We start from the raw sequence: 9,892 nt of genomic DNA on the forward strand, positions 1-9,892 counted from the left end.
GTGACTCTAATGATTGATGAAATCCACATCAAGCCATACTTTGATTATAAAGGAGGCAGCATAGTAGGATCGTCAGCGAATTCACAAGAAGCAGCCACAACTGCCCACGTTTTCATGATACAGTCGCTCCTGTCAGCTAACAAGGACGTTATTCATATTCTTCCAGTGGCTAAAATGAACTCTGAAATCCTGCATGATTATTGCAAGAGGATAATATTAGAAATGGAATCATTGGGCCTTAAGGTGATAGCTGTAATCACCGACAACAACTCACTAAATCGAAAGATGATGTCGCTTTTCTCTGAGAACCGAGAAGTAAGCATTGTGTATCCCCACCCAGCCGACAAAAGCCGCCCCCTTTTTTCTGTCGTTGACACTGTGCACGTACTTAAATGCATCCGGAACAATTGGATAAATCAGAAGAACCAAGGAACATGTTTATACTTTCCTGAAATGAGTCTTTCTGGAGTACTGCCCGATGGGCCTCCCAGAATGAAAGCTGCATCATTTGGTGCCGTGCGGCAACTATATGCATTGGAAAAGACATCGCTTCTAAAGCTCGGCTACAAGTTAAATTCCAAAGCCGTTTATCCAACTCCCATGGAGAGACAGAATGTAAAGTTGGCGTTAGACGTCATTAACCCATTTGTCTCAAACGCACTTGAAATGCGGGGCGAGGCTCTGAAAATTATGAATTCCAGCTCAACAGCTCTCTTCATTAACATCATAGCAACATGGTGGAAAATAGTGAACGTAAAGATACCTTCCAAAGGTCGCCGTCTGAATGACCCCCTTCAATATCCAATCAGTTCAATCTCTGATCAACAGATAATATTCTTGAATGGTATCGTAGACTGGCTGGACGCTTGGCGCAGTGTTAATATGACCAGTGGCTGCATGACAAAAGAAACCCACTCTGCTTTGAGACTGACGTGCTACTCGCTTATTGAGCTTTCGCGGTACTGCCTAGAGGAACTAAAATTGAAGTATGTTCTGCTAGGAAAGTTCCAAACGGACACCCTTGAAGACCGTTTCGGTCGCTACCGGCAGCTTGCTGGGGCGCAGTACCATGTTTCTGTGCGGCAGCTTTTGGAGTCCGAAAAAAAAAATTCGATTACAAAAGCTGCTGATGCTTCCCGAGCCAGACAACAACAGCGAGAGCGACGAAGAAATGCCACCGCACAACTTTTCAGTGTTGATTTCCGAGGAAGAAATCTCAAGCCCAAAGCATGACATGGAAGTTGTTACCTACATAGCTGGCTACTGTGCCTATGCAGCCCTAAAGAAACTTCCCTGTGCATTTTGCCGCAGCGCACTCATTCTGGAAGATATGAATATAGAAGTTGAATCTTGCAAAATGATTGCAAACCTCTCCAGAGGCGGGTTGAAGTTCCCACAGCCATGCACTGTGCACATGGTGCTGGTTACGACGCTTGTTGTTGAAAAGCTCACCACGGGCGAAAATGGAAACGCATTCCTTGCATCTAGCAACCAACATGCAATTGTTAGCTCCACTGCCATTTCATTTCTGCGAGATGTTGCCTTGGAAACCTGCGAGAATGGTCACACACCAGAGACACTCGTGCGGCATGTAGTGCGTGCCGCAACAAACGTTGCTTTGAACAACTTTTGCAGAATGCGAAATGATCAAATTCAAAGTGCCGCGCAAAAAAAAGCTGCGGACAGAAAAATGAAGACGTTAAGCAAGAAATGAAATAGGTCGCTTCCAACCCTTCCTGTCAATAAACCCATTTGTACAAATGCATTTGCGACTTTTTCAGAACGCTGTTAACAAGTCTAAAAAGCCGCCTTAGATCGTTGCGGTGCATGCCTCAATGGAGCGAAAAAAAAAATACCCGAGTGCATTAGTCAAACTCGCTAAATAATTACCGAATGCAAAAACCTTGCAACAGACGCGCACCTGGGTGTCATTCTAACAAGCAGCCACGACAGATTCAACGCGAACGACAAGCGACCGAAAGCAGCGGCCGGGGTGCCGGGGACCACTGGCGTGACGTCACGGTCCCCATGGAAGGGCCTTGAATAGTCCAGAGGGTGTTGGTACACCTCGAATGTCAAGGCGGCGAGCCGACTCATCGGGGAGTTTGTATTAGAAACCAGCAATGGATCAGTCCCACTTTACGGGTACCTAAAACAGGACTCCGAAGACATCTGCCACGTAGTAATCACGGTCCTCAACGAGGACACCTCCGAAACCCTCCAACATAAGGTACAATGGCGCACCGGTACCATCAAAGAAATCCGAAAATTCGGCAAGTCAAACAAAGCACGCATCACTTTCGAAGGGAAGGAGAAGCCCCGATACGTGCACTACGAAAGCGTCCTTACACCTGTGCGAAACTATTATAAGACCATCCCTGCCTGCGACAAGTGTGGAATCGTTGGGCATCGATCGGACACGTGTCCAAACCTGCGACCGGACATCTGCGGAACCTGTGGAACCCCAGTCCCATTAGTGGAGGGGGTGCGGGCCCCTCATGAATGCAATCCGCGATGCTCCGTGTGCGGTGGCGCCCACGTCACCAACTCTCGCGAATGTGCGGCAAAATACCGCACACCAAAAACGGCTGCCCTCATGGGGGCAAAGAGCAACAAGACGGCGCCCAAGAGGAAAGCCGCCACCTCGGGCCCTCCCGGAGGAGGAGGTGAAGAGGCCAGCCAGGGAACCTCCAATACCAAGAAACAGCCGCAACTCACCACCGATGGGAAACAACCACCGGAGGGGCCACCTGAACCACACAACGGCTCGGAGAAGAAACGGCAAACAACGCAGACGCAAGACGGAGCCCCCAGGGCCTGGGCCAACGTCGTCAAAAACGGACACCAGGTGAGCATTTCGAGCGGGGCTGCTTCTCCCTCCCTCTCTCCTTCCACTCCCCTCCTTAAGACACAAAGTGTCGGGCAAAACCAAGAAATGGCAGCACTCAGGGCCCAAAATGAGAAGCTGCTGAACCAAAATGCGCTACTGTTAAAGAAAATCACCGAACTAGAGTCCAAAATGAATCAGACTCCCCCTCCTCTTCCCTCAGTTCCCCCTGCGGTCGAGGTTAAGGAGAGTGAGCCCGCGGCGCCTAAGGCGACCCAAAAAGCAGAAACCTCAATCGAGGCCCGTCTCGAAGCACGTTTCGAGGCACGATTTACCGCCATCGAAGCACGTTTCTAGGCACGATTCACCGCTATCGAGAACCAAATTTCAAACCTCGTCCAAGCCTGCTCCACTTTTCAAGAGCAAGTTACCCAACAATTTGCTCAAATCCCCGAGATGATCTCCCAGCAAATCACCCAGTTTGCCCAGACGGTCCCCGGGATGATTACTCGACAAATCGCCTCGAATAAACGCCGCAAAACTACTACCAAAACCATTATTTCAGAGGACGAGGACGATAGCTGTTCGCTCACCGGCTCGGAGGACACTCAAACCTCCGACAGCACTGGCCCCGGGATAGCACCGTTACGTCGTTTCGCTAACATAAACAACAATCATGGCTTGCAACAACCCTAAGACTAAACAACCCCCCAAACCCAATTCGGTCTCCCCTGTCCAAATTGCCCAATGGAACTGCCGCGGGTTCCGGACGCTCCCGTGCTAAGCGGGCGGACCTCAGACTTTTCCTATCAACCCTCGATTCTCTCCCGGCAGTGGTTGCCCTCCAGGAGCCAGGGAGTGGCGCCACTCTTACAAATTATATCACCTTCCAGCAGGACCCCTCTTCCTGCATCTGCGTGCATAAAAGTTACACGGCCAATTTAGTCGACCTCGACCTCCAAACCGATTTCTCACGTGATGGTGACCCTCCTTCCGTTCAGGAAAAAAAACGCACCACTCCACATACTCAACGTTTACTGCCCCCAAAGCTCAAAAATGCCACTTTCGCGACGCTCTTTAGTCGTGCCCTAAAAACAGCAGGCAGGGGCCCCCTAGTAATCCTGGGCGACTTAAACGCCCCAGCTAGCTTTGGGGATACGTGCGCGAAGAGAAGCGAGGACGCAAGCTGGCGGACCTCGCGTCCACGCTGGGCCTAACTCTCCACACAGACCCTGCATACCCAACGCGAGTGGGTAACTCCGTGACCCGTGTCCGGATCTTACCTTCACCAAGAACATCAGACATGCTGAGTGGACAAACACCGAGGAAACCCTCGGCAGCAACCACTGGTTCATCCAAATCACCGTTAGGACTAAACCGTTGGCAAGACCCCACGCGCAAGCCCGCCTCCCCGACTGGAATGAGTTCCGGCAATCTTACACAAACCCGACTCCCATTCGCGAACGAGGATACCACGCGTGGACTCAGGAAGTGGTTACACACCTTCGTTCGACACAGAGAGAAATTCAACTCTAGGAGGCCACGCCGGAGTTGGATAACCACCTCCTGCATCTCTGGGAGGCGCGGCATAGCCTGGTCCGCAGATGGCGCCGACAGAAACACAACAGGAAACTTAAAGCCCGGATCACCGAGCTCACCCAGCGAGCGGCAGAGTACGCGGCCCAACTCGCCGACTCGAACTGGGTAGATCGCTGTAACACGGCAGCTAGGCAAATGTCAAACCGAAGTACGTGGCGTCTTTTTCGCGCCCTAATCGACCCAACACAGACTCGTGCAGAGACGCTAAAGCATCTCCAACGGGCTATCCACAGCTTCGATGGAGATACTTCTCAACTGGCAGAACAACTACGAGACCAATGCCTTTGCACTCAACAGGACCCCCGAGGGCCCGCGTACTCTTATGCAGGATCCGAGAACGCGGAGTTGGATCGACCGTTCCAACTGTACGACCTGAAGGCGGCACTGGGTAAAATGAAGCGAGGAACGGCGCCGGGAAGGGACAAAATTACCGTGAAACTTCTTGTGCGGGAAAGCTTATGGAAACGATGGTGCGAGATAGACTGCCCGAGTTTTTGGAAGACCATAACGCATTCGCTGACACCATGTACGGTTTTCGCCCGCACCGATCCGCGCAGGACATTCTGCTACAACTCGATCGAGAAATTCTCAACCCCGTCGAATACCCCCTAAGCGACAAGGTAGTACTCGCCTTAGACTTAAAGGGCGCCTTCGACAATGTCAAACACGAAAGCATCTTACAACGTCTTTCCCAGACCAACTACGGTCGCAGAACCTTTCAGTACGTCAAACAATTCCTATCTGAGCGACAATCCATCATAAGGATACAAGACGAAGAACACGGCCCTTACCAGCTAGGAACGCGAGGAACCCCGCAGGGCGCGGTTCTTTCTCCGCTCCTTTTCAATCTCGCCATGATGAATCTCCCGGCCCAGCTGGCGAAAGTCGAAGGCATTCACCATGCGCTGTATGCTGACCACATAACCATCTGGGCCAAACACGGCACAGTCGGTAACATAGAAACCCACCTGCAGCAAGCGGCGGCGATCGTAGATGCCTACGCTCGCCATTGCGGCCTTCAGTGCTCCCCGGCTAAGTCTGAATTTGTGCACATTCGCCCATCACCAAAGTGCTATACCAAACTGGAACTATCCCTGCCTAACGGCCCCATACCCGAACACGACGAGATCAGAGTACTTGGTGTTTTCATCCACACACATAGACGAGTTGAAACAACACTAGCCAGACTGCGCAAGGTACGAACTCAGGTAGGCCGAATGGTCCGCCGGGTCTCTAGCAAACGCGGGGGGCTACGATGCAAAGACGCCTTGCGGCTGGCACATGCCTTCGTAACCAGTAGAGTCCTCTACTCGACCCCCTACCTTCACCTTCGGAAATCTGACGAAAATGCCCTCGAGGTAGTCCTCAGAAAAATGTACAAGTGTGCCCTGAACCTCCCGGCAAACGCGTCTAACCAACGCCTCATGGGCCTGGGGATGGTTAACACATTCGCCGAGCTTCGGGAAGCCCACTTGACGAACCAATACACTAGGCTCTCGAAAATGCCATCGGGTCGCCGCCTACTAGCCCGACTGCACATTCGCCATTACACAATACTCGTGGATGAGCGCGCACGTGTCCCCGAGATTTGGAGACTCGCCCTGAACGTGCGACCTCTCCCGGCCAAAATGTCAAAGGAAGACCATAGTGGCAGACGCCTCGCGCGGGCGGAATCTCTAGCCTACCACTACGGTGACAAACACGGAGTCTTACGTGGACGCCTCCGGCCCCCACCGTGGGGGGTGGTACACGGCCGCAGTCGTACACAAGAAAGCTACGGTGAACGGACTTACGTTCCGAGCTCAAAACATAACTCATGCGGAGGAGGTCGCTATCGCGCTAGCCGCCGCAGACCGGGACTCGCGGGTCATCATTACTGACTCGAGAGGGGCCTGTAGAAACATTGAACAGGGATACATTCATTTCCTAGCTTACCGTATTCTTCAAAACAGTGACTATCCCAGGGCCCCCGCTCCCCGAACGATAGTATGGGCTCCAGCTCATCTAGGACTCGAAAGCAATGAAATGGCAGATGCCTCTGCCCGCGCGCTCACACTCCGGGTAACATCGCCTTCTAACCCTACCGCAGCGGATCCCGATCCCAAGCCCGTCTTTACCTTTAAGGAAATAACCCAACTTTACCAATCTGTACATTCAATCTTTCCCAAGCCATGCAAGGACCTCACTAAGACGGAGGAACACATTCTCCTCCGTCTCTTCACCAAAACTCTGCTGTGCCCGGCAGTTCTGAAATTCTTTGATCCCGCTTGCACGGGAAAATGCCCACACTGTGAGGAGAAGTCCTCGGATATCTACCACATGGTGTGGGCATGCCAGTCAACCCCGAACCTAGACCCCAAACCCAACCCCGCCCCGGAGGACTGGGAGGCAGCCCTGCTCAACTGCTCCGACCTAACGAGCCAAAAGGCCCTAGTCGTCCGAGCCCGAGCAGCCCTGGAGGCCAATGGGCTCCTGTAACGAGGAGCCCACCTAGTGTTTGTAAGGGAGGGTCCCTTCAGGGCCCTCTCATACTTCCTCCATATATATTCCCAATAAAGTTTTCTCTCTCTCTCCGTCACATCGCTCTTGGTGCTGGCCTTGAGCAACTGCTATGTCAACGTGCAGAATTGGCATACCCTCCCCACGTGCGCGGGCGACGGCCAATGGCGGCTATCGATAAGCAGCGGAACTGGCACCCCACACGTGGCTGCTGAAGCGGCGGCGGCCCGATAACGCAGTCGCGTTCTACGGGAAGCTGAAGCGTCCAACAAGTTTTGTTTATACTTTCAAATGCAGTCAGTGCCTATGTTGAACATTTGCACTAGTTGCGTACCATGTTTGTTCGCATATGTGCAAAAGTAACGTGCCTGCCTGCACAAGCTGTGATAATTACCATGCGAGTCTTGAGATCTTTTTTTATCATGCCTGCATGACAATTTGTGCTGCACTTGACAAGACATGGAATTTACTGTCCATGTTATGCAGTGCAATCTTTTGCTAATGCCTGTGGTGATGCGACCACTTTTGTGAAATGGCGCAGTATGCAGTAAAATAATTAGTGGTGCGCACTTATTATAAATGCTTCGGTGCCACTTTTTGATTACAACAAAAATCAGAAACATTTCCTGCCTTGCTCCAGCATCACACTATGTATTCACGATCTTCACGCAAACAGCGAGCACAGGTAGCTCTACCCACAGCACAACACAGGCAGGCTGCAAGATGAAAACAGTGAAGGGGTGCAAAAGTGGCCTATGTGCAATATGTGCAAAAGTGGCCTCCCGGCCTGCACAAGTTGTGATAATTACCAAGCGAGCATGTAGTTCGAGATCTTTTTTTATCATGTCTGCATTACAATTTGTGCTGCACTTGACATTGTGCTGCTTCTCTGGGATGAAATACCAAAGAAAATGGTCTTTTGCATGTAAAGAAAGACCAGGTGGTTGTAAATAACGCAGAGCTCTACATTTCGGTATGCTGCCTCATAGCCCGTGTGTGCGCAGTTTTTGGTAGGTTAAACCCACCGGCGTGGGAGCGGGCACATTGAGACACCTTATTAAACGCCCATAACGTACCATCATCCTCTGATCACAATCGGGCTGAGGTTACGCAGGGCTGATGTTATCAACTAGGATATTTTTTTTTGACAACACTGTTCCCACTTCGAGGTTTTGATCAGTTCGCTATCGCCGTACGATAAGCTTGCCGTCCCGTTTAGCTCAGTTGGTAGAGCTCCGGTGAAGCGGTGGTCCTCGGCTCGAACGCCGGACCAGGATGAATTTTTCTGTAACTACGGAGTTTCTGAGAAAGCTGTAAGATGATGACAACTTTATTGAGGAATCAGAGGGAGATGAAGACTTGGCTCTTGACCGTCGTCATCTTCCTCCCCTTTCATGAGGCTGGAATCCCTTACAAGATGGGAGTCAGCCGGGCCAGTTGGTTCATGACAGAAAGAATTCAAAGCGCTACAGACGGGACAAGGTGAAAAAAGGAGACACAATACACCAGCGCTGGTGTGTTGTGTCTCCTTTTTCACCTTGTCCCGTCTGTAGCGCTTTGAATTCTTTGTCTGGAATCCCTTGTTTCGGCGGTGTCCAGAGCCTGACGGATGACTTTCTTTTGTTCTTTTACTTTCTGACTGACCATTAAATCCTCGCAGGACACTATCTCGTTGTAGCTAGGTCATGTCCACATCATGTGGATCGTGTCTGCAATTTCTTTAGTGTTTACACCTCGGGTCATGGATCACCGGATGCCATCTGCTTAGCGCGTGCTACTGGGTTGGGGAAAACCCCCGTCTGTAACTTTTTCCATGCGGCGCCTTCATTTTTGTTGAGGCTTTGCCGTATGGCTGTGCTTGGGTCGATGCAAATGTGTAATTACTCGCTTATTTAAGAAGGAAAGAGTTTGCACTGCATCTAGTATTGCCTTCATCCTTGGTGATCTGCTCCTTGTCAGCCAATAGAAAAGACGGTTTTACGTACGGGGACTGCGCAAGCAGTGGTCCTACTCAGCCAATGCGCATGAGGAGTTCCCCAACATAAAACCGGCACACGCCTCCGTAAGTACTTCTCCGGTATGCTAAATCTCTATATACTTTCGTCCTGGACTCATCGAGACTTCGAGAAGTAAGATTGACATGCGACGGCATGATACGCGATTGTTAAGGCGAATTGATTTGACACATCAGCGCCAGAAAAGTGGTTTCCACTAAGTCGCCTGTGTGCTGTGCGATGTCAGTGCACGTTAAAGATCCCCAGGTGGTCGAAATTACTCCGGAGCCCTCCACTACGGCACCTAATTCTTCCTTTCTCCTTTCACTCCCTCTCTTATCCCTTCCCTTACGGCGCGGTTCAGGTGTCCAACGATATATGAGGCAGATAATGCGCCATTTCCTTTCCCCAAAAACCAATTATTATTATTATTAAGTGAAAATTACAGCCATAGGGCGCGGACATTGAGCGCCTCACAATTTCCACCGTAATTGCCTCTTAATTGATTCCCGCACAATATCCTGCAAAGCATGATGAATGACTTAGGCAGAGCAGAAACGCGGGCTTAAAATTAATATGCAGAAAGTCAAACTAATGTTCAACAGTCTCGGAAGGGAACAGAAGTTAGATTGGTAGGGAGGCCCTGGAAGTGGTAAGGAAATACGTCTACCTTGGAGAGACAGTGACCGCTGATCCGGATCACGAGAGTGAAATAACTCGAAGAACAAGAATGGGACGGAGCGCATTTGTAGATTCTCTCAGATCATGAATGGCAGTTTACGAATATCCCTCTAGAGACAAGTTTATAACAGCTGTATCTTGGCGGTATTCACCTAAGGGGAGAAACGTGGAGGCAAATGAAAAGGGTTCAACTTAAACTGAATACAACGCAGTGTGTACGGAAAGGAAAATAATAGGTGCAACGTTAAGGGACAGGAAGATGACAGAATGGGTCAGAGAATAAACGCGGATT

This window comes from Amblyomma americanum, chromosome 6, assembly GCF_052857255.1.
Source record: "Amblyomma americanum isolate KBUSLIRL-KWMA chromosome 6, ASM5285725v1, whole genome shotgun sequence".
Lineage (NCBI taxonomy): Eukaryota > Metazoa > Arthropoda > Arachnida > Ixodida > Ixodidae > Amblyomma > Amblyomma americanum.